At 46.8% G+C, this 20,049-nt stretch overlaps 1 protein-coding gene across 1 annotated transcript in view; it reads right to left on the bottom strand.

Annotated features, from left to right (window-relative positions):
• The window catches only part of LOC140387148 (uncharacterized), an 82,779-nt gene that overhangs the window by 25,584 nt on the left and 37,146 nt on the right, over positions 1-20,049 (bottom strand). Inside the window, exon 3 of the mRNA XM_072470155.1 lies at positions 12,181-12,230. The gene's annotated coding sequence lies outside the window, so the exon portion shown is untranslated. The remainder of the gene's footprint in view (positions 1-12,180; positions 12,231-20,049) is intronic.

Genomic DNA, 20,049 nt, shown 5'->3' with positions numbered 1-20,049 from the left:
CACTATGCTACCGTGCTACCCCCGTGATGGGAGGGTGGGGGGAGAGGGAGGGTTGCGGCTTTGTGATCCAGAGCACAGTTCAAGACACAAACTTGCAAAACATTCCCAACTGCACTTTTGGCAGACAAAGTTCCATTTTGGATAGTTAACTTCTAAAATGTCGGTGCATTTGTTCACAAAAACTTGCATTTAATATAAATAATATCCTAAGGCTCTTCAGGGGAGCAATTATCAAACAGATTTTGAAACCCGGTCAGATAAATCTATATTGAAGCAGCTGCATAAAAGTTTGGTTGAAGAAGTAGGTTTTAAAGAGCATCTTATAGGAGTAGAGAGAGATAACGAAACAGAGGTTTAGTGAGGGCATTCCAAAGCTTAATATGTAGGCAGAAGGGCAGCACGGTGGCGCAGTGGGTTAGCCCTGCTGCCTCACGGCGCCGAGGTCCCAGGTTCGATCCCGGCTCAGGGTCACTGTTTGTGTGGAGTTTGCACATTCTGCCCGTGTTTGCGTGGGTCTCGCCCCCACAACCCAAAGATGTGCAGGGCAGGTGGATTGGCCATGCAAAATTGCCCCTTAATTGGAAAAAATGAATTGGGTACTCTAAATGTTTTTATTTTTTAAAAATATGTAGGCAGATGAAGGAATGGTTGCCAATGGTGGAACGATGTAAATCAGAGATGAGCAAGAGGCCAGAATTGAAGATTTAGATTGTAATTTGTTGTCAAGACAATGGCAGGGATAATGGCACGTGCCATTAAAAATGGGAAAATAGAACAGGAACTATGAGCCACTTAAATGTGAATATTCAAAAGTTGCCAGTCAAGTAGCTACTAAATTAATGGCAACGCTATCTTACCCTTAAGAGACCCCCAATCTGTCTTTCAGCACGCACGTTTTAGATCATTAATCAATCACACCACTGAAAGTTGAGCCTGGTCATTATATGCAAAAGTACACTTTATATTGCTAACCAACCTCTCTGCCACTGAAAACTAACTACTTCAAGCCATTGAGTCACTATTCACAGAAGGAAGAGATTCGGCCTGTTAAGTCCACTCTGGCTCTCTGTAAAGCAATCCAATCAGTCCCGTTTCCCGGCTTTATTGCTTTCAACATTTAAAAAAAAAAAATTTAGAGTACCCAATTCATTTTTTTTTTCAATTAAGGGGCAATTTAGCATAGACAATCCACCTACCCTGCACATCTTTGGGTTGTGGGGGTGAAACCCACGCAAACAAGGGGAGAATGTGCAAACTCCACACGGACACTGACCCAGAGCCGGGATCGAACCTGGGACTTCAGCGGCGTGAGGCAGCAGTGCTAACCGCTGTGCCACCGTGCTGCCCCCGCTGTCACCATTTTAAGCCTATATCCCCCAACCTCCCATCTAATTTCCTTTTGAAATCACTCATCGTCTCTGCTTTCACCACATCCCATAGGCTTTTCAGTGAGATTTTGGAAAAGCCAAATTTTAAATTCAATTATATTTCTCTCTCTACATTTAACATTAAATTTGCATGTTTTAATTCACCTGCCGTCCTTCCTATAGATAGGATTTTAAAGATAGCGAGTGATAGGTGTTCGCCACCCTGAGAGTGGGCGCGTAATGTGCAACCGCTGCCTCTCAGACTCCCACTTCCATTTAACGTTTACTTACGCGTTGATTGGGGGTGGATGAGACTTCCGTCCGCTCTTGGTAGAATGTCCCGCCCGTGAGAGCTGTCAGCCAATCAAATTAGCCGTCAGCTCTCCAACACGGCCAGGCACAACGATGCAATGGCCAGAAGCAGCACTGTAATGCTCTGCCTGGAACCAAGTCCCGGGACTGTTGGAAAGTTAAGTCCTGGGGCAGTAGGGTAGCATAGTGGCTACTATGGCTTCACAGAGCCTGGGTCCCAGGTTCGATTCCCAGCTTGGGTCACTGTCTGCGCGGAGTCTGCACGCTCTCCCCGTGTCTGCGTGAGTTTCCTCCGGGTGCTCCGGTTTCCTCCCACAAGTCCTGAAAGACGTGCTGTTAGGCAATTTGGACATTCTGTATTCTCCCTCCGTGTACCCGAACAGGCGCTGGGATGTGGCGACTAGGGGCTTTTCATAGTAACTTTATTTCAGTGTTAATGTAAGCCTGCTTGAGACAATAAAGATTAATATTAGGAGGGTGGGGACGCACTGGGGAGGCGATCGTGGTAATGTAAGGTACACCGGGGGAAGGTGGGGGGAAAGGGATCCTGGAGCGGCAACATCCTAGTGACGAGGGCACTCCAATTCTGAGGGGGTCTTCAGAGTTAGATACTATTCCCCTCCCCCCCCCTCCCCCACCCAACATCCCACCTGAGATGGGAAAAGTTTTTTTTTGTCACTTTCCCACCCAATTTCGTTTTCACCAGCCTAAATATTGAGACTTGGCGGGTTAAGGCCCTTAAGTGGTCACTTACGGGTCTTAATATGTGAAAGAGCGGGTTTCCTACCTGAAGCCCTGCCCGCCCAATCGTGAAATTGGGTTTGGGCAGATGGGCTCCCAGGGAGAGACCCAGCCATTCAATTTTACACCCCCCCCGCCCCCCCCTACCTCGGGGAGCGTCAAATTTTATTCTGCCCTCAATATTTATTTCCCATCTCTTAAATCTCATTAGTGACTGAGATACCCTACTGGTTGTCCTGTTTCAATCAGGTCCCAAGTGCCCTGCACCCTTGCTGTGACATTATCAGCTGGCATTTTCACTAACTTTGTGGGAAAATTCATTCAAAGATCGGATGATGCCTCACTCCATTTTGAGACTATGGCGTAGTAATTGGATTACACACAGCCACTATTTTGCAAGAATATTACAAATACCTCAGCACACAATGTGGTAGGCTCCATCAATGCATCCATTCCAGGTCACCCGGTACATTTGCAAAGACTCGTGCATTGGCTGCTCAGTCACAGCCCAACTATTCATTTTCCTTGTGTGGCAAAGTTTGAGGTTCGAGGGAGTAGATCTGAGAGCCACAATTTGCATTGTTGATGGCGCAAATTAGGGACAAAGGAACAGGAGCAGGTAACTGAGCCCCTCAAGCCTGTTCCACGCCTTATGATCATTGTGGCTTCCACTTATTTTTCTTGTGATCTTGACAACGTGACCACAGATTCCATAGTAAATGAATTTGGACAAGAGCTGCTCATGAGAAATTATTATCAAAAGCTTTTGAGAAATCTAGGACAGTGAACATAGAACATAGAACAATACAGCGCAGTACAGGCCCTTCGGCCCACGATGTTGCACCGAAACAAAAGCCATCTAACCTACACTATGCCATTATCATCCATATGTTTATCCAATAAACTTTAAAATGCCCTCAATGTTGGCGTGTTCACTACTGTAGCAGGTAGGGCATTCCACGGCCTCACTACTCTTTGCGTAAAGAACCTACCTCTGACCTCTGTCCTATATCTATTACCCCTCAGTTTAAAGTTATGTCCCCTCGTGCCAGCCATTTCCATCCGCGGGAGAAGGCTCTCACTGTCCACCCTATCCAACCCCCTGATCATTTTGTATGCCTCTATTAAGTCTCCTCTTAACCTTCTTCTCTCCAACGAAAACAACCTCAAGTCCATCAGCCTTTCCTCATAAGATTTTCCCTCCATACCAGGCAACATCCTAGTAAATCTCCTCTGCACCCGCTCCAAAGCCTCCACATTCTTCCTGTAATGCGGTGACCAGAACTGTACGCAATATTCCAAATGCGGCCGTACCAGAGTTCTGTACAGCTGCAACATGACTTCCCGACTCCGGAACTCAATCCCTCTACCAATAAAGGCCAACACTCCATAGGCCTTCTTCACAACCCTATCAAGCTGGGTGGCAACTTTCAGGGATCTATGTACATGGACACCTAGATCCCTCTGCTCATCCACACTTTCAAGAACTTTACCATTAGCCAAATATTCCGCATTCCTGTTATTCCTTCCAAAGTGAATCACCTCACACTTCTCTACATTCAACTCCATTTGCCACCTCTCAGCCCAGCTCTGCAGCTTATCTATATCCCTCTGTAACCTGTTACATCCTTCCACACTATCGACAACACCACCGACTTTAGTATCGTCTGCAAATTTACTCACCCACCCTTCTGCGCCTTCCTCTAGGTCGTTGATAAAAATGACAAACAGCAACGGCCTCAGAACAGATCCTTGTGGTACTCCACTTGTGACTGTACTCCATTCTGAACATTTCCCATCAACCACCACCCTCTGTCTTCTTTCAGCTAGCCAATTTCTGATCCACATACCTAAATCACCCTCAATCCCCAGCCTCCGTATTTTCTGCAATAGCCTACCGTGGGGAACCTTATCAAACGCTTTGCTGAAATCCATATACACCACATCAACTGCTCTACCCTCATCTACCTGTTCAGTCACCTTCTCAAAGAACTCAATAAGGTTTGTGAGGCATGACCTACCCTTCACAAAGCCATGCTGACTATCCCTGATCATATTATTCCTATCTAGATGATTATAAATCTTGTCTCTTATAATCCCCTCCAAGACTTTACCCACTACAGACGTGAGGCTCACCGGTCTATAGTTGCCGGGGTTGTCTCTGCTCCCCTTTTTGAACAAAGGGACCACATTTGCTGTCCTCCAGTCCTCTGGCACTATTCCTGTAGCCAATGATGACATAAAAATCAAAGCCAAAGGTCCAGCAATCTCTTCCCTGGCCTCCCAGAGAATCCTAGGATAAATCCCATCAGGTCCCGGGGACTTATCTATTTTCAGCCTGTCCAGAATTGCCAACACCTCTTCCCTACGTACCTCAATGCCATCTATTCTATTAGCCTGGGGCTCAGCATTCTCCTCCACAACATTATCTTTTTCCTGAGTGAATACTGACGAAAAATATTCATTTAGTATCTCGCCTATCTCTTCAGACTCCACACACAATTTCCCATCCCTGTCCTTGACTGGCCCTACTCTTTCCCTAGTCATTCGCTTATTCCTGACATACCTATAGAAAGCTTTTGGGTTTTCCTTGATCCTTCCTGCCAAGTACTTCTCATGTCCCCTCCTTGCTCGTCTTAGCTCTCTCTTTAGATCCTTCCTCGCTACCTTGTAACTCTCCATCGCCCCAACCGAAACTTCACACCTCATCTTCACATAGGCCTCCTTCTTCCTCTTAACAAGAGATTCCACTTCCTTGGTAAACCACGGTTCCCTCGCTCGACGCCTTCCTCCCTGCCTGACCGGTACATACTTATCAAGAACACGCAGTAGCTGATCCTTGAACAAGCCCCACTTGTCCAGTGTGCCCAACACTTGCAGCCTACTTCTCCACCTTATCCCGCCCAAGTCACGTCTAATGGCATCATAATTGCCCTTCCCCCAGCTATAACTCTTGCCCTGCGGTGTATACTTGTCCCTTTCCATCATTAACGTAAACGTCACCGAATTGTGGTCACTGTCCCCAAAGTGCTCTCCTACCTCCAAATCCAACACCTGGCCTGGTTCATTACCCAACACCAAATCCAACGTGGCCTCGCCTCTTGTTGGCCTGTCAACATATTGTTTCAGGAAACCCTCCTGCACACACTGTACAAAGAACGACCCATCTATTGTACTCGAACTATATCTTTTCCAGTCAATATTTGGAATTCCCATCATTCGCGATCCTCTCTATCACAAATTAGTTTACCCCGTGCATCTGTTTGTGTATCCAATCGCGGTACGCGCTCCCGCAATTTCACTCATCCATGATTTAGCATATGCAGTGCAGGAGACATGAGGCTAAATTGCTTAATTTTAACTACACACAGAAGTGTAAGTGCACCAATGACTCTCGCTTTACGAGACATAATAATGATCTTTGTTATCAAAAGTAGACTTACATTAACACTGCAATGAAGTTACTGTGAAAAGCCCCAAGTCGCCACATTCCGGCGCCAATTTGGGTACACTGAGGGAGGATTCAGAATGTCCTGTGATCAGAGAATTTACAGTGCAGAAGGAGGCCATTCGGCCCATCAAGTCTGCACCGGCCCTTGGAAAGAGTACCTTACCTAAGCCCACGCCTCCACCCTATACAGTAACCCCACCCAACCTTTTCGGACACTAAGGGCAATTTAGCATGGCCAATCCACCTAACCCGCACATCTTTGGACTGTGGGAGGAAACCGGAGCACCCGGAGGAAACCCACGCAGACTCGGGGAGAATGAGCAGACGCCGCACAGACAGTGACCCAGTGGGGAATCGAACCTGGGACTGAGGCGCTGTGAAGCAACTGTGCTAAGTACTATGCTACCGTGCCGCCAACGGGTACATCGACTATTTACTGCCAATGCAGTAGTGCCAAGCAATTGCCAATGCTTTCTATCGGTTTGTCAAAATTCTAGTTTTTGAAGTTTTTCACTCGCCAACTAATGACCATCGAACTATTTTGAGCCACAAAGATACCTTTCTAATCAAAGACAAAACATGCCACAGAGAAATCTATATAATGCAATCAGTGTCTCCACGTGGGAGAAGACTGACGGGAGGATGAAACTGTTTTATGCCAGCAATGTGAAACAGGCTCCCAGAGAATTAGTCAGCGACGTTTCACCATGCCAAGTCTTATTTTGCACCAACTTGGGTGATTTGCCAAGATATTTAATTTCACACCAAATGAAAGCAGCAGAAGGCAGGATTTTCCCCCAAGGGCTTTGGGGTCACATGAGGGTCAGAAGCCCTCACTAAGTGGAGAACAGTCACCTGGCTGTGATGTTTCCCAAATTGGCAAATTAATGGCCAAAGGACGGTGTGGTGATATACATCACTATAAGTACACAACACACAGACAGTCAACCAATAGTTCAGTAAGATAGGACACGACCAATGGGCATTCAAGATACACACAGAGGTGACACTACCACAGGGGGGCATTACACCAACCCATATAAAAGGACACAGCACACATGCTCAGTCTCTTTCCAGTGGAGACACTCAGTGAGTACAGACACAGGGTTGATTGAGAATCATTCCCACGACGTGGATTGTAGCAGACTGGTTTGTCAGTCTGAGTAGCTATAGCAGGATTAACAATAGCGTTGAATCCAAGTAGGAGAATTGTTAATAGTTTAATAAATGTGTTAAAGCTATCTCCAAGTCTGAACCTTCCTTTGTCAGGGTGCACATCAAGGAAGCAGCTTATGCTACGACAAGAGCATAACAAATCAGACGGTTGAGCGAGCTCTTGAATCTGGTTCTAATAATGACCAATCTCCTTCGGGGTCAATAAACACCGGCTACTGGCAAGGCCCAATGGAGACAAGCTAACATCTGTGGAATATCCAATAAAGGTCAGCCAGAAAACTCCAAGCCACACTGTTTCCTGTATATTTCCATTGGGGATACGTTAGCTTTATGTTTATATTATTAGACTAATAATCCAGAAGCATGGGTGCAATTTAAAGAGGCAGAGAGTAGACCTGATGACTGCTATCAAAACTGGTGACTGACGCCCCAGCACCCGATTTCCTGGAGCCCCAAGGAAATCAAGTCCCTGACTTAATGTTGCTGGGACTGCTGGCTCCATGGGGGTCAGCTAGTTTCAGGACTTTCCCCAGTCGGGTGGATATCCTGCCCCTCGAACTCTCAGCTCTCCATTACTGGCAGTGCCATTGGGAGTCATGGCTGCTGCCCGTATTGCACTTGGGTCTTCACCAGGGATCATCCCGGGGTCCCTGGACAAAGGTAGGTGACAGTGGGATGGGAGTGACAGAGAGGGGGCTGCCTGTGAAGGGGGCGAGGGCTGGAGGTCAATGCAAGGGGGTAGCTTTCAGCAGACCCGTCTCCTGCCCAATGGGCACGCGTCCCTAGATCAAGCTCTGAGGAACACCCCCCCACTGCCCACCTCCCCTCCAAAGGTCACAACGTGCTCTCCCACATGGAGAGCCCTCGCGTGTCACAGGTTAGTGTCCAGGTGGGAAGACCGTCTGCAAGCCATCCCACCCCAGACTTAATCAGGAGGAGGGGCGGCAGCGAGGTCCCCCCCCCCCCCCTCACCCTCCTGTCAGATCAGACATCACCCACCCAGCCTCAGAATTCGGATCCGCTCGGTGGGGGGGGGGGCGTTAAACTTTTACCCATGAGTACAAATCCCACCGCTGCAACTGAATAAATTCCCTTCAGTCAATGAAATAAATGTGAAATATAGCAATGGGGTCCATAATGCCTCCAGACTGGAGGTCATGTTCTGTGAGTGTGGGAGCGGCTGCATTTTCACAAGCTCTGTCTCTGCTCCTCTCGTAATCCCGTATCTTACACCAGGTACACATTTCACATTTGTCTTTTCTTACGCAATGTCCCTGCAGGATCCTGATTGGTGTTTTGCGACGAGGAGCTGAGATAAATTGCAGAGAATCCTTGTTTGACCGTGCCAGTTAGAGGGGTCTGGGGTGAGGCCCAGCTTGCAATGGCCTCGGTGCTGGTGAGCGGGCTTTTGCCTGGGTGGGGCTGTGTGCATCTGGATGATGGCCGTCATTGAGAATGTTGCTCTGCATGAAGACCCCAGCTCTGCGGTGCAGGTCATTCGAGCTCACCCTGACGATTTGCAAGGTGTCCCTGGGAGAATGGCGGAGGTATACATATATGAGTGGCTCCTTGCATTCGGAGCAGCACTTTCCCTGGTAAGGGCCCACCTTCGAGGTGTTGAGATCCTGCTGCATGGCATGTCGTTTATCCTGACGGGTTCAGGAGGTAGGGGCCGGACAAGGTGTGTCCGTGAGCCCTCTCCCTGGAGAGAAGTGGGAGGCGAGTTCCCGATTGACCTTTTAAAGATTGGATGCCAAGCTTTAGTAATCCTGATCTGGAGGTTGGGTGTATCAGGTTCGACGGAGCACAAAGTATCTGATCTACGAGGCCTTGGGTCGGTTGGGACGTCCTGCGAGACTGGGTGGAATAAACTTCACGAGGCCCACAGAGATACCCTAATCTATCTCCCCGTGGGACTGGTGGAATGCAGGTTTCAAACTAGTGGGCGGAGGCCCTCCCAGCTGGGGCTCGTTGCCGGGATATGTAAAGGCCGGCCCGGACAAAGGCCACCATTCTGGTAGTCCTGGCTTATTGTGTCTGCGCCGCCATAGCAGCTGCTTTCTATGACTAAAATAAACTCACGTTTACTTACCTACAAGCGCCTCCTGGGTCTTCACATTGCTTCTCCGGTGCACGGGCGCCTGGGGTTGAGCTGATGCCTATATTTTGGTTGACATCCTGTTGCCCCCTCGCCCACCGGAACTCCCCATTGTAGCGAGAGATCGGAACGCCGGTAAAAAATGGCGTCCCGATCGCCGAGGCCCCGAAAAAATACATGACCCCCCCCTCCCCCACATGGGTCCTCCGCCACCCCCCCCCCCCCCCAACCCACCCCCCCACATCCACACCAGGCAACCCTGGCCCAAATGCGCACGTGCATAAAATGGCAGCTTGGCACTGCCAATCCCAGTCCTTTGACACACTACTTACTTAAGTACTTAAGTAGAGGTACATATCATTAACCATTAACACTGATCTCTTAATGTGCCACCATCAGCACCCTTCCTAGTCATTTTCACCACCATTTACATTCCCTTTGTCTTATTGTCCACAACATCTTTGTCAATCTTTACCTATACGCTGGGCCTTGATCCAGCCCCACTGCTCCACACCCGCCCTCCCAACACCCCCTCCCCCCCACCCCCACAACAGTATAAATCTGATCCTATTTCCAGTTCTCTCCAGCTTTGACAAAGACTCATCCAGACTCGAAACATTGGCTCCCTTCTCTCTCCACAGACGCTGCCAGACCTTTTGAGGTTGTCCAGTATTTTCTGTTTTTGTTTCAGATTTCAGCATCCGCAGCAATTTGCTTTTATCTTTATGGCCACCGCATGTTTTTGCTAAGGGGCGACCACATTAGTGTGTCACCAACTTTCCTTGGGTGGCGACGGATGCCCTAGCACCTCCCCGCCTTCCACAACGCCCCCCACCCCCCCCACCTCCATAAAATTCAGTCCATTATATCCTCTCCACAGTCAATATATCATTCAGATTTGGTGGCCACATCTGAACTTTGAACTCCGAGTGGGGTCCGAGAAAGATTGTGTTCAACTGAGGCATCAATCTTTCACTTTTGTAATCGAAACTACTTGAGATAGAGCCCAAAATTGCATTAGGCCTTTTGCCCTTTTCCTCCCTGTGCACTGGCTCGTAATGACGATGTACCTACACGCCCAATTTTCTTTGCTTCCTCACAGTCCCAAATCTCTCATCATTAAAACGATATTCTGATTTGCCCCTCTTGGATCCGAAGTGCATGTCCTCATCCATGCCCACATTGAACGCTATCTGTCATACTTTTCCTCCTTGTAACTTCCTGCTCCAAACTACATCACTCTCTGAGCCTTCTAATTTGGCATCTGCAAACAGGAGTATACAGCCCTCTTTTCCTTCACCCAACTCACATACATTGTGAAAGGATGAGTCCCCAGTACAGATGCCTGGGGAATAGAAACATAGAAAATAGGAGCAGGAACCTGCTCTGTTGTTCATTATGGTCATGGCTGATCGTCCAACTCATCTGTTCCCTCTTTCCCCGCCCATATCCTTTGATCCCCAAGAGATATACCTAAGTCCTTCTTGAATACACACAATGTTCTGGCCTCAACTGCTTTCTGTGGTAGAGAATTCCACAGGCTCACCGCTTCCCAGATGAAGAAACTTCCCCTCATCTCAGTCCTAAATGGTCCACCTCGTATCCTCAGACTGTGACCCCTGATATTGGTCTCCCCCGCCATTAGGGAACATCCTTCCTGCATCTACCCAGTCTGGTCCTGCTACAATTTTATAAGTTTCTATGAGATCTCCCCCTCATTCTTCTAAACTCCAGCGGATATAATCATAACGGACTCAATCTCCTCATACGTCAGTCCCGCTATCCCAGAAATCAGTCTGGTAAACCTTCACTGCACTGCATTCCCTCCATAACAAGGAGACAAAATAACACTGGCCTGATTCCGTATCCCTACTTGCCAACCAGCTACCAACCCACCTGGCGAGGTTACCTCTAATTCTGTATCCTTCCACTTTCACACTGAGCTTATTTTTAAAAACCCTGGAAGACGCCACAGGCAACATCCATGGGCATTCACTTATTTGAGTTTTCGTTGTTTCTCTTCCCACGTTTGGTGGTGTACAGTGCATATTTTTTGTCTGTTACCATCATCAGATTATCCCTGGAACAGGGTCACTAGCCTGTCACCTAACGCTTAGAACCTGAGGGGTGCCACTCCGTATTAAGCAAGTCTGACCAGAGTCTCTCCCCCTCTTGCCCACAGCAATTTGTGTGCGTTGGAAGGTTTTTACAGGTTGGTACTCAACCTGTTTGGCTGCATTGTGAACATTCCTCGGCCACCAGCTCCACCAAGGACTTGAACCCAGAACTTCTGGGCTGCACAGTGGCACAGTGGTTAGCACTGCTGTCTCACAGCACCAGGGACCCAGGTTTGATTCCCGGCTTGGGTGACTGTCTGTGTGGAGTCTGCACGTTCACACCATGTCCCATTGGTTGCCTCCGGGTGCTCCGGTTCCCTCCCACAGTCCAAAGACGTGCAGGTTAGGTGGATTGGCCATGCTAAATTGTCCCCTAGTGTCCAAAAAGGTTAGGTGGGTTACAGGGGTAGGGTGAGGGCGTGGGCCTAGGTAAGGTGCACTTTTGGAGGGTCAGTGCAGACCCGATGGGCTGAATGGCCTCCTTCTGCACTGTAGGCGCCACAAGACCTCCACTCTTACTATGAGTGATCTCCTCAAAATATTCAGCTGGATTAGTCAGGTATGACCCACCTTCACACCTCCTTACTGCCTCCCTCTGATAAACTCACACTTGTGCCTCGGTCACTTTCTGATGACTAAACCTCCCTGCAACAGATGTGCTACTGATCAATCTGTAGTTACCTATCTTCTCCCTCCCTCCCTTCGCAAGTGGACGGGCAAAATTTGCAATTCTCCAACGCACAGGCACCTTTTGAAAATTACGACATCATCTGCATGAAAACTTAGCACATGCTGAAAATATTTTCCCCACAGACAGACCTGACTTTGCCAACCACACGTGAAGAAAAACAAAGGAGGAATATGTTATTCTTATTGTAAAGCTTTATTGTAATAGCAGAAAAAGAATGCTGCTCTTACCTCTGGTTTTTTCAGCACTGATCTTCTTGAACGTAATTTAGGGAGTTGGTCTACAAGAAAAATTCCAGAACTGTTACTAAAATCGAAATACGCTGCTGGCGCCCCAACTCTACTTCTCCCGCCCTCTCACTGTCTCCGACTTCACACACCACTGTAATACAATGCCAGATGAGCAGAAATGTCCTCCAACTCAATATTGCGAAGACCTAGGCCATCGTCTTCGATCCCTATGAGAAATGCCATTCCTTTAGTCACCCACCCTATCTCTTCAACACAATCTTGCAAGGGGAATCCCGGCCACAATGGGCGAGATCACTTCTTAGCAAATCTGCATATTAGAGCGAGGCAGTAAGCCTCTCCCTAATGTGCAGATTCCCGAGGTAGCTGAGGATTTGGGATTCAATCCTTTGCCTCGGGGACCTCGGGCAAGCTCCATTTGGTACAAATGGGGACCAGATGGAACGGCACTCGTGGGGGTCTCCAAGGGGATTGGAGGTCTTCAGCTGAATGCCCCCTGGGCAGGGTGGTGCCCTGGCACTTCTGTTGCCACCAGGGTACCCTGACAATGCCAGTTGGGTGCTGCCAATGTGCCCAGGTGGCACTGCCAGCTGGCAGGGGCACTGCCAGGGTTGGCACTGTCAAGAGGCATTTTTGCACGTGCGTGATCGGGCCCAGATTGTCTGCCATGGGTGTTGGGGGGCTGGGGACCCTCCCGTATTGCATTCAGGCTGGGGGAGGAGGTTGGGGGTTCTTTTCAGGGCTTCGGGGGTCAGGATGCCATTTAAAAATGCACCAAATACCTACAATACCATGTACATCTGAAATTCCTATATTCATCACACTACATATATCAACATCATAAACCTGTTTTTTTTTTAAATGACTTTACTCCATTCATTAAGCAGGGAAAGTCATTCCTTTCTGACCTGTAGAGTTGTATTGCTTTGGCCATTAGGTTTAAGGGGAGCTGTGCAGCTATGTTTATACCATCACAGTATAAAATATTGCGATAGATGGGTGTATATTGTTTAAAAATGAAAGAAAAAGTCAAGAATGAGGAAAGATCATTAGCCTGCTCAAAGTAATTCCTCTAGTTTTCCCAAAAATCCAACCTAACATTCAACAGCATATTGAAGTCCGCTAATGTCTCTAACTTCACTACTTTATCAAAAGATTATATTCCTTGAAGAAATGCAACATCTGTATTTCATCTTGAAATAACATTGAGCTTATTCCATCCTTTTATTAATCATAATCGTTTATTGTCACAAGTCGGCTTCAATGAAGTTGCTGTGAAAAACCCCTAGTTGCCATATTCCGGCGCCTGTTGGGGGAGGCCGGTATGGGAATTGAACCCACACTGCTGGCCTTGTTCTGCATTACAAGCCAGCAGTTTAGTCCACTGTGCTAAACCAGCCATTCACAACTAAATAACAATTGTGTCACACATTTGTCAGGTAATGAGCATTTCCAAAAGAGAGAATCTAACCACCTCCCCTTGACATTCAATGGCATTACCATACTAAATGTCTCCTTATTATTTCATAGGATGTGAGCATCGCTGGCAAAGCCAGCATTTGCTGTCCATTCCTAATTGCCCTTGAATTGAGTGGCGTGCGTAGCCATTTCAGAGAGCCGTTGAGAGTCAACCACATTGCTGTGGGTCTGGAGTCACATGTAGGCCAGACCGGGTAAGGATGGCAGATTTCCTTCCCTAAAGGACACTAATAAACCAGATCGTTTTTTACAATAATTGATAATTGTTGTTGTGGTCATCATTACTGAGACTAGCTTTATATTCCTGATTGATTAATTGAACTTGATTGTCACCGGCTGTCGTGATGGGCTTTGAATGCATATCCCTCTGTGGAGCATTTGTCTGGGCCTCACAATTACTAGTCCACTGACTGTTCCACCATCATTACATTTCTCGCCATCAACATCCTGGCGGTGCCCATTCACCAAAACTCAACTAAACCCTGCACAAAATGCATTGGCTACAAGAGCAGATCAGAGGCTGAGTATCCTATGGTGAGTGGCTCATTCCTACAAGTTACAAAGATAAATTCAGTTGTTTTCATTATAGTACTAATTGCACAGAGTTAAAAATTTAGAAATGGGAAGATGGAGCCTCACCAGCACCTACAAGGCTCAAACCAGAAATGTGATCGAATATTGTCCGTTTTTATGGAATAGGTGCAGCTGAAACAACACTCATGAAGCGCAACGCCACCCAGGACGGAGCAGTTCACTTGATGAGCACCCGTTTCCACCAGTTTAATAAAACCATCCACTCTCTCCACCACCAGCGTACCAAGGCTGCAATGTGCACCATCTACAGGGTGCACTACAGCTATTCGCCATGGTTTCTTCAACAACACCTCCCGAACCCACAATCTGTACACCTAGAAGGCCAAAGACAGCAGGTGTATTGGATCACTGCACACTCTAATTCACGCACAATCCCAACTTTAACATAAATATGATGTGGAGATGCCTGCGTTGGACTGGGGTGGGCACAGTAAGAAGTCTTACAACACCAGGTTAAAGTCCAACAGGTTTGTTTCGAATCACTAGCTTTCGGAGCACTGCTCCTTCCTCGGGTGAATCCTCACTCACCTGAGGAAGGAGCTGCGCTCCGAAAGCTAGTGATTCGAAACAAACCTGTTGGACTTTAACCTGGTGTTGTAAGACTTCTTAACATAAATAGCCGTTCCTTCAGTATTGCTGGGTCAAAATCCTAAACACCCGAAGATGAGATTTGGGAATAGCTTCAAAGTGTGGCTTTAACTGCGCAAGAAGGTCGTTCACCACCACCTTCTCAAAGGCAATTAGGAATGGGCAATAAATGTTGACCTTGTAAGCAAAGTCCGTATCGAGAGGCTAAAAATGACTTCAGGCCATTCTTAAACATAATACTTTGAGGTTTTGGGCTCAGGTTTCAGAAATGCTTTCTGTTGCGCTTCCTCTTTATATTTGGGATTATCCTTCTAACTATTCCTGGGTAGCACTTTACAGGTATAAGGCCTTAGAGGCTGACCATCCCTTATTTTATCTCTTATTTTACATTGTCTCTCCATTTTCTTCCCACCAAAATGCAACACCTCACATTTCTCTGATTTGAACTTCATTTGCCACCTATCTGCCCACTCCACCAACTTCTTTATGTCCTTTTGAAGTTCTACACTGTCCTCATTATGGTTGACAATACTTTCAAGTTTTGTATCATCCGCAAACTTTGTAACTCTACCCTGCACACCAAGATCTAGATCACTAATGTATATATCAGTTAAAGCAAAGGTCCCAATACCAATCCCTGAGGAACACCTCTACAAACCTTCCTCCAGCCTGAAAAATATCCATTAACCATTACACACTGCCTCCTATTATTCATTCAGTCAATGCTACTACTCTTCTTTTTACGCACTCCTTTTAGTGCATGTCCTTCCTGAAGTGAAATGATAAGTGTTGGTCAAGCCACCAACACTTAGAGAAAAAAATCTTCCACCACTCTGGCTATGAAGCCCAACACATTTTTGCTTTGCTCACTGTTTCTGTGCATTGATTTAATACCTACTTCAATACTTACTACTTATTGTGATGATTGGAAGATGTTAGGAAAATTTGATTACAAATGTAGTGGGCAATTTAAGGGTTGGATTGTGTTTGTTTCAATTTAATTGTTTCTAGAGTTGGGTCATTTTAGCAGTCAGCAAGTGAAATTGACACAGGAATGTGTTTAGCATTCTGGGTTAATGCCTCGTGGTTTGCCTGGGAAAGTCCCTGGGGGCGTTAAAGTGTTTTGCAGCCTCCATAGAGAATTAATATTTTTAGCTTGGGGTAATGAGGAATGCAGGAATACATTTTTACAGAAGCTGTGGAGCGAGTTTATTTTGGGAGAAAAGGGTTTCGGAAGTGAAGTCTGATCTGGAAACCCTTGTGTTTAAGATCACCAATAAAGACCGTACGAAGCCTTACAACACCAGGTTAAAGTCCAACAGGTTTGTTTCGATGTCACAAGCTTTCGGAGCGCTGCTCTTTCCTCAGGAGCAGCGCTCCGAAAGCTAGTGACATCGAAACAAACCTGTTGGATTTTAACCTGGTGTTGTAAGACTTCGTGCTGTGCTCGCCCCAGTCCAACACCGGCATCTCCACATCATGGCTACCAATAAAGACAGTTTGCTTTGCCAGTAGGATAGCGAAAAAAAGTGATAATATTTTAAAGCAGAGCATCTCAACTGAAGAGAAGAGGCTGAAACAGCAGTCATTTGAAGATATTCAGCCAGAGTTCTTTTCTAGTTGTTTATTGGGAAATTGAATAGTGATGTTAAGGGGTAATTGTACGCTGTTCTTCACCCCCCCCCCCCCCCCCCCCCGAGTGTGAAGTTAAAAAGGTTAACATTGTATTTATAATAAAGTTTTGTTTTAGAAATACCAAAGCTCTACTTTTTCATGCAATCACTCCTGGAGCAAATCATTATTTCCGCACAGTCTTAAAATTAACTAAAATATTGGGGTTTTGGTCCAACATCCTAGCCACTGTAGGGGTCTAGTCTGGGATCGCGATACTGTTGCAACATCATAAAGCTGTATCTTTTTGTATGTGACATAACTACATTCATTGAGCAGGGAAATTAATTTCTCTCATCTGTATACATTAACGAGCTGTGGAGCTATGTTTATAACTTCAACAGTATAAAATTACTATGATATGAGTGCACATTTGCTTAAAAATGAAAGAAAAGGTCAAGAACAAGTAATGGCCATTAGCCCACTGAAGGTAATTTCTCTAGTTTTCCAAAAAGTCCAACATAATATCAAACAGCATATTGAACTCTGCTAATGTAACATTTGCGCCACAGAGGTATCAGGCAATGGTCATTTCCAAGCCCTACGTACTTTTCAGATATTAATAACGACGTAACAAACAATGACGAATGATAAATGTTTTCCCAATTGGCTACTTCATAAGTATAGTATATCTGATAATCAGCAGGGCAGTGGAGCACAAGTGTTCCTGGCTCAGTTAGTGCTCGCTACAATGTATGCTTTGGCATGTAGGAGGCAATGGCATAGTGGTATTATCTGTGATGAATGTAAGAAATTGTCATATTATATATTTTATGTAGTAATGTTTCTAAAACCTGGGTTATGGCACACACAGACAGTATGACTGCTAGAGCTGTGATTAAGGTGTTGTAAAAGTAAGGTCATTATTGATTTGCAGGTGATGTGTTCTGCTAATCGATTGTGATAACCATTTACTTGTTACAGATAGCTAGATAATGGAATTGTTATGCCTGAAGGATCCCTGAGGTGTAGATAATTTGTTTTAACACATATTTAACACATAAAATGTGTTTTAACATAAATACCTATTGGTCAGTGTTAACTCTCCTGGGGTGCAGTAACATTTCCTTACAGTTTTACAAATTGAAAACAGATGGGTTCTCATCCTGGATCCTAACACATCTCTGGACTAGTAATCCAGAGACCCAGGGACCCAAAATCAAATCCCATCACAGCAAACATTGGAATTTGAATTCTATAAAAATCTAAAAGTCTAATGATGAAAATGATTGTCATTAAAAAAAACATTGGTTCACTAATGCCCATTACAGAAGGAAAACATGCCACTGTGCTACCGTGGGCAGCACGGTAGCACAGTTGCTTCACAGCTCCAGGGTCCCAGGTTCGATTCCTGGTTTGGGTCACTATCTGTGTGGAGTCTGCACGTTCTCCCCGTGTCTGCGTGGGTTTCCTCTGTGTGCTCCGGTTTCCTCCCACAGTCCAAAGATGTGCAGGTTAGATGGATTAGTTATGCTGAATTGCCCTTAGTGTCCAAAAAGGTTTAGGTGGGGTTACGGGGATAAGGTGGAGGTCTGGGTATAGGGTGGGAGGTAAGGGCTTGGGTAGGGTGCTCTTTCCAAGGGCTGGTGCAGACTCGATGGGCTGAATGGCCTCCTTCTACACAGTAAATCCTATGAATTCTATGATTACCTGGTTGGGCTATATGTGACTCCAGATGTGGTTGACTCTTAGATGCCAGTCAGTTGAAGGGCAATTAGGGTTGGGAAATAAATGTTGGTCTGGCCAGCGATGCCCACATCCTGCAAATTAATTTTTTTTGGCGTTCAATCTTTTTAAAATTATTCATTCATGGGATGTGTGATTCTATGTTCTGCATCAGAAGACCTATTACAAAATCTGCCAGCCATTGTTTGCTCCAAACTAAATGTGGCACAATTCCAAATGAGAGAGAAAAGTTGGCCCAAGATATACTATGTATTTTTTTTTTGTTCATGGAGGGACGCAGGAGTCACTGGCTGGGTCAACATTTATTGCCCAACCCTAATTGCCCTTCAGGTGAGGGCATTTAAGAGTTGCTGTGGCTTTGGAGTCACATGAAGGTCTAAGCACCTGATTTCCTTCCCGAAAAGACATTAGTGAACCAGATGGGTCAACAATGGTTGCACGGTTAGACACATAATTCAAATTTCACCATCTGCCGCGGTGGGATTCGAACCAGGGTCCCCAGAAGATACTGTGGGTCTCTAGATTACCATTCTAGTGATATTACCACTGTGCCACCGTCACTCCATCTCTTGGGTGGACTACTTTGAATATCATCCCCTTTCTGTAAAGCAGTTCAATCTGAGTGAATGGTTCATTTCTGACTTTGTAACATCTGAGATCCTTAATCATCGTGATGTCACACTGCACTTATAGAAAGCATTGTTCTACAGGACTACATTTTTCTTTTCAATTGTATTATATTTTGCCTGGGGAGACTCCAGCATTGGAGTCATACGCTCTCTGTCTGTTGTGTATGAATAGCATTGTAACTATTGTGGAATGTTTTACCTACTGTGTCTGGCAAAAATGTCACTAAAACCAATAAAATAAAGTCTCCCTTTATGTTGGTACTCCAAGGCAAATCGTAATGGAATGCGTGAAAGTTATCTCTGAAGCCTTGCATGTTTATGCATTTTGAGGATATATCACTTTAGACTCATATTTATATTTCAGACCTGTTTGCTTACTGGCGTTTGTAAACTTAAAAACATTAACAGAAGGTCATTGATGTTCTCTGAACACCCAAGACTACTTTTAATAGGCCAACTTTATCCAATCTATGGGCGGGATTCTCCGACCCCCCATCGGGTCGGAGAATCGCCGGGGGCTGGCATAAATCCCCCCCGTCCCCCCTTGCCGGCCGCTGAATTCTCTGGCACCGGATATTCGGCAGGGGCGGGAATCGCACCGCGCCGATCGGCGGACACCCCCAGCGATTCTCCAGCCCGCGATGGGCCGAAGTCCCGCTGCTGTCATGCCAGTCCCGCCGGCGTGAATCAAGCCACCTACCTTACCGGCGGGACTGGCACCGCGAGCGGGGCTCCGGAGTCCTGGGGATCCGGAGTGCCCCCACCATGGCCTGGCCCGCAATCGGGGCCCACCGATCCACGGGTGGGCCTGTGCCGTGGGGGCACTCTTTACCCTCCGCCTCGGCCATATCTTTCACCATGGCCGACGCGGAAGAGACCCTCTCCCCTGCGCATGCGCGGGGATGACATCAGCAGCCTCTGACGCTCCCACGCATGCGCGGACTTCCGTCGGCCAGCGAAGTCCTTTCGGCCCCGGCTGGCGTGGCACCAAAGGCCTTCCATGCCAGCCGATGGAGCGGAAACCACTCTGGTGCGTGCCTAGCCCCTCACGCTGAGGGCTTGGCCCCTAAAGGTGCTTAGAATCCGCACCTTTTGGGGCGGCCCGACGTCGGAGTGGTTCCCGCCACTCCATTCCGCCGGGACCCCCCGCCGGGTAGGGGAGAATCCCGGCCTATGTCTATAGAAATAACTGTTAAAGGGCAGC

This window comes from Scyliorhinus torazame, chromosome 12, assembly GCF_047496885.1.
Source record: "Scyliorhinus torazame isolate Kashiwa2021f chromosome 12, sScyTor2.1, whole genome shotgun sequence".
NCBI lineage: Eukaryota > Metazoa > Chordata > Chondrichthyes > Carcharhiniformes > Scyliorhinidae > Scyliorhinus > Scyliorhinus torazame.
Note: the sequence above shows the minus strand (reverse complement) of the source record. Positions and strands in the feature narration are given on the sequence as shown.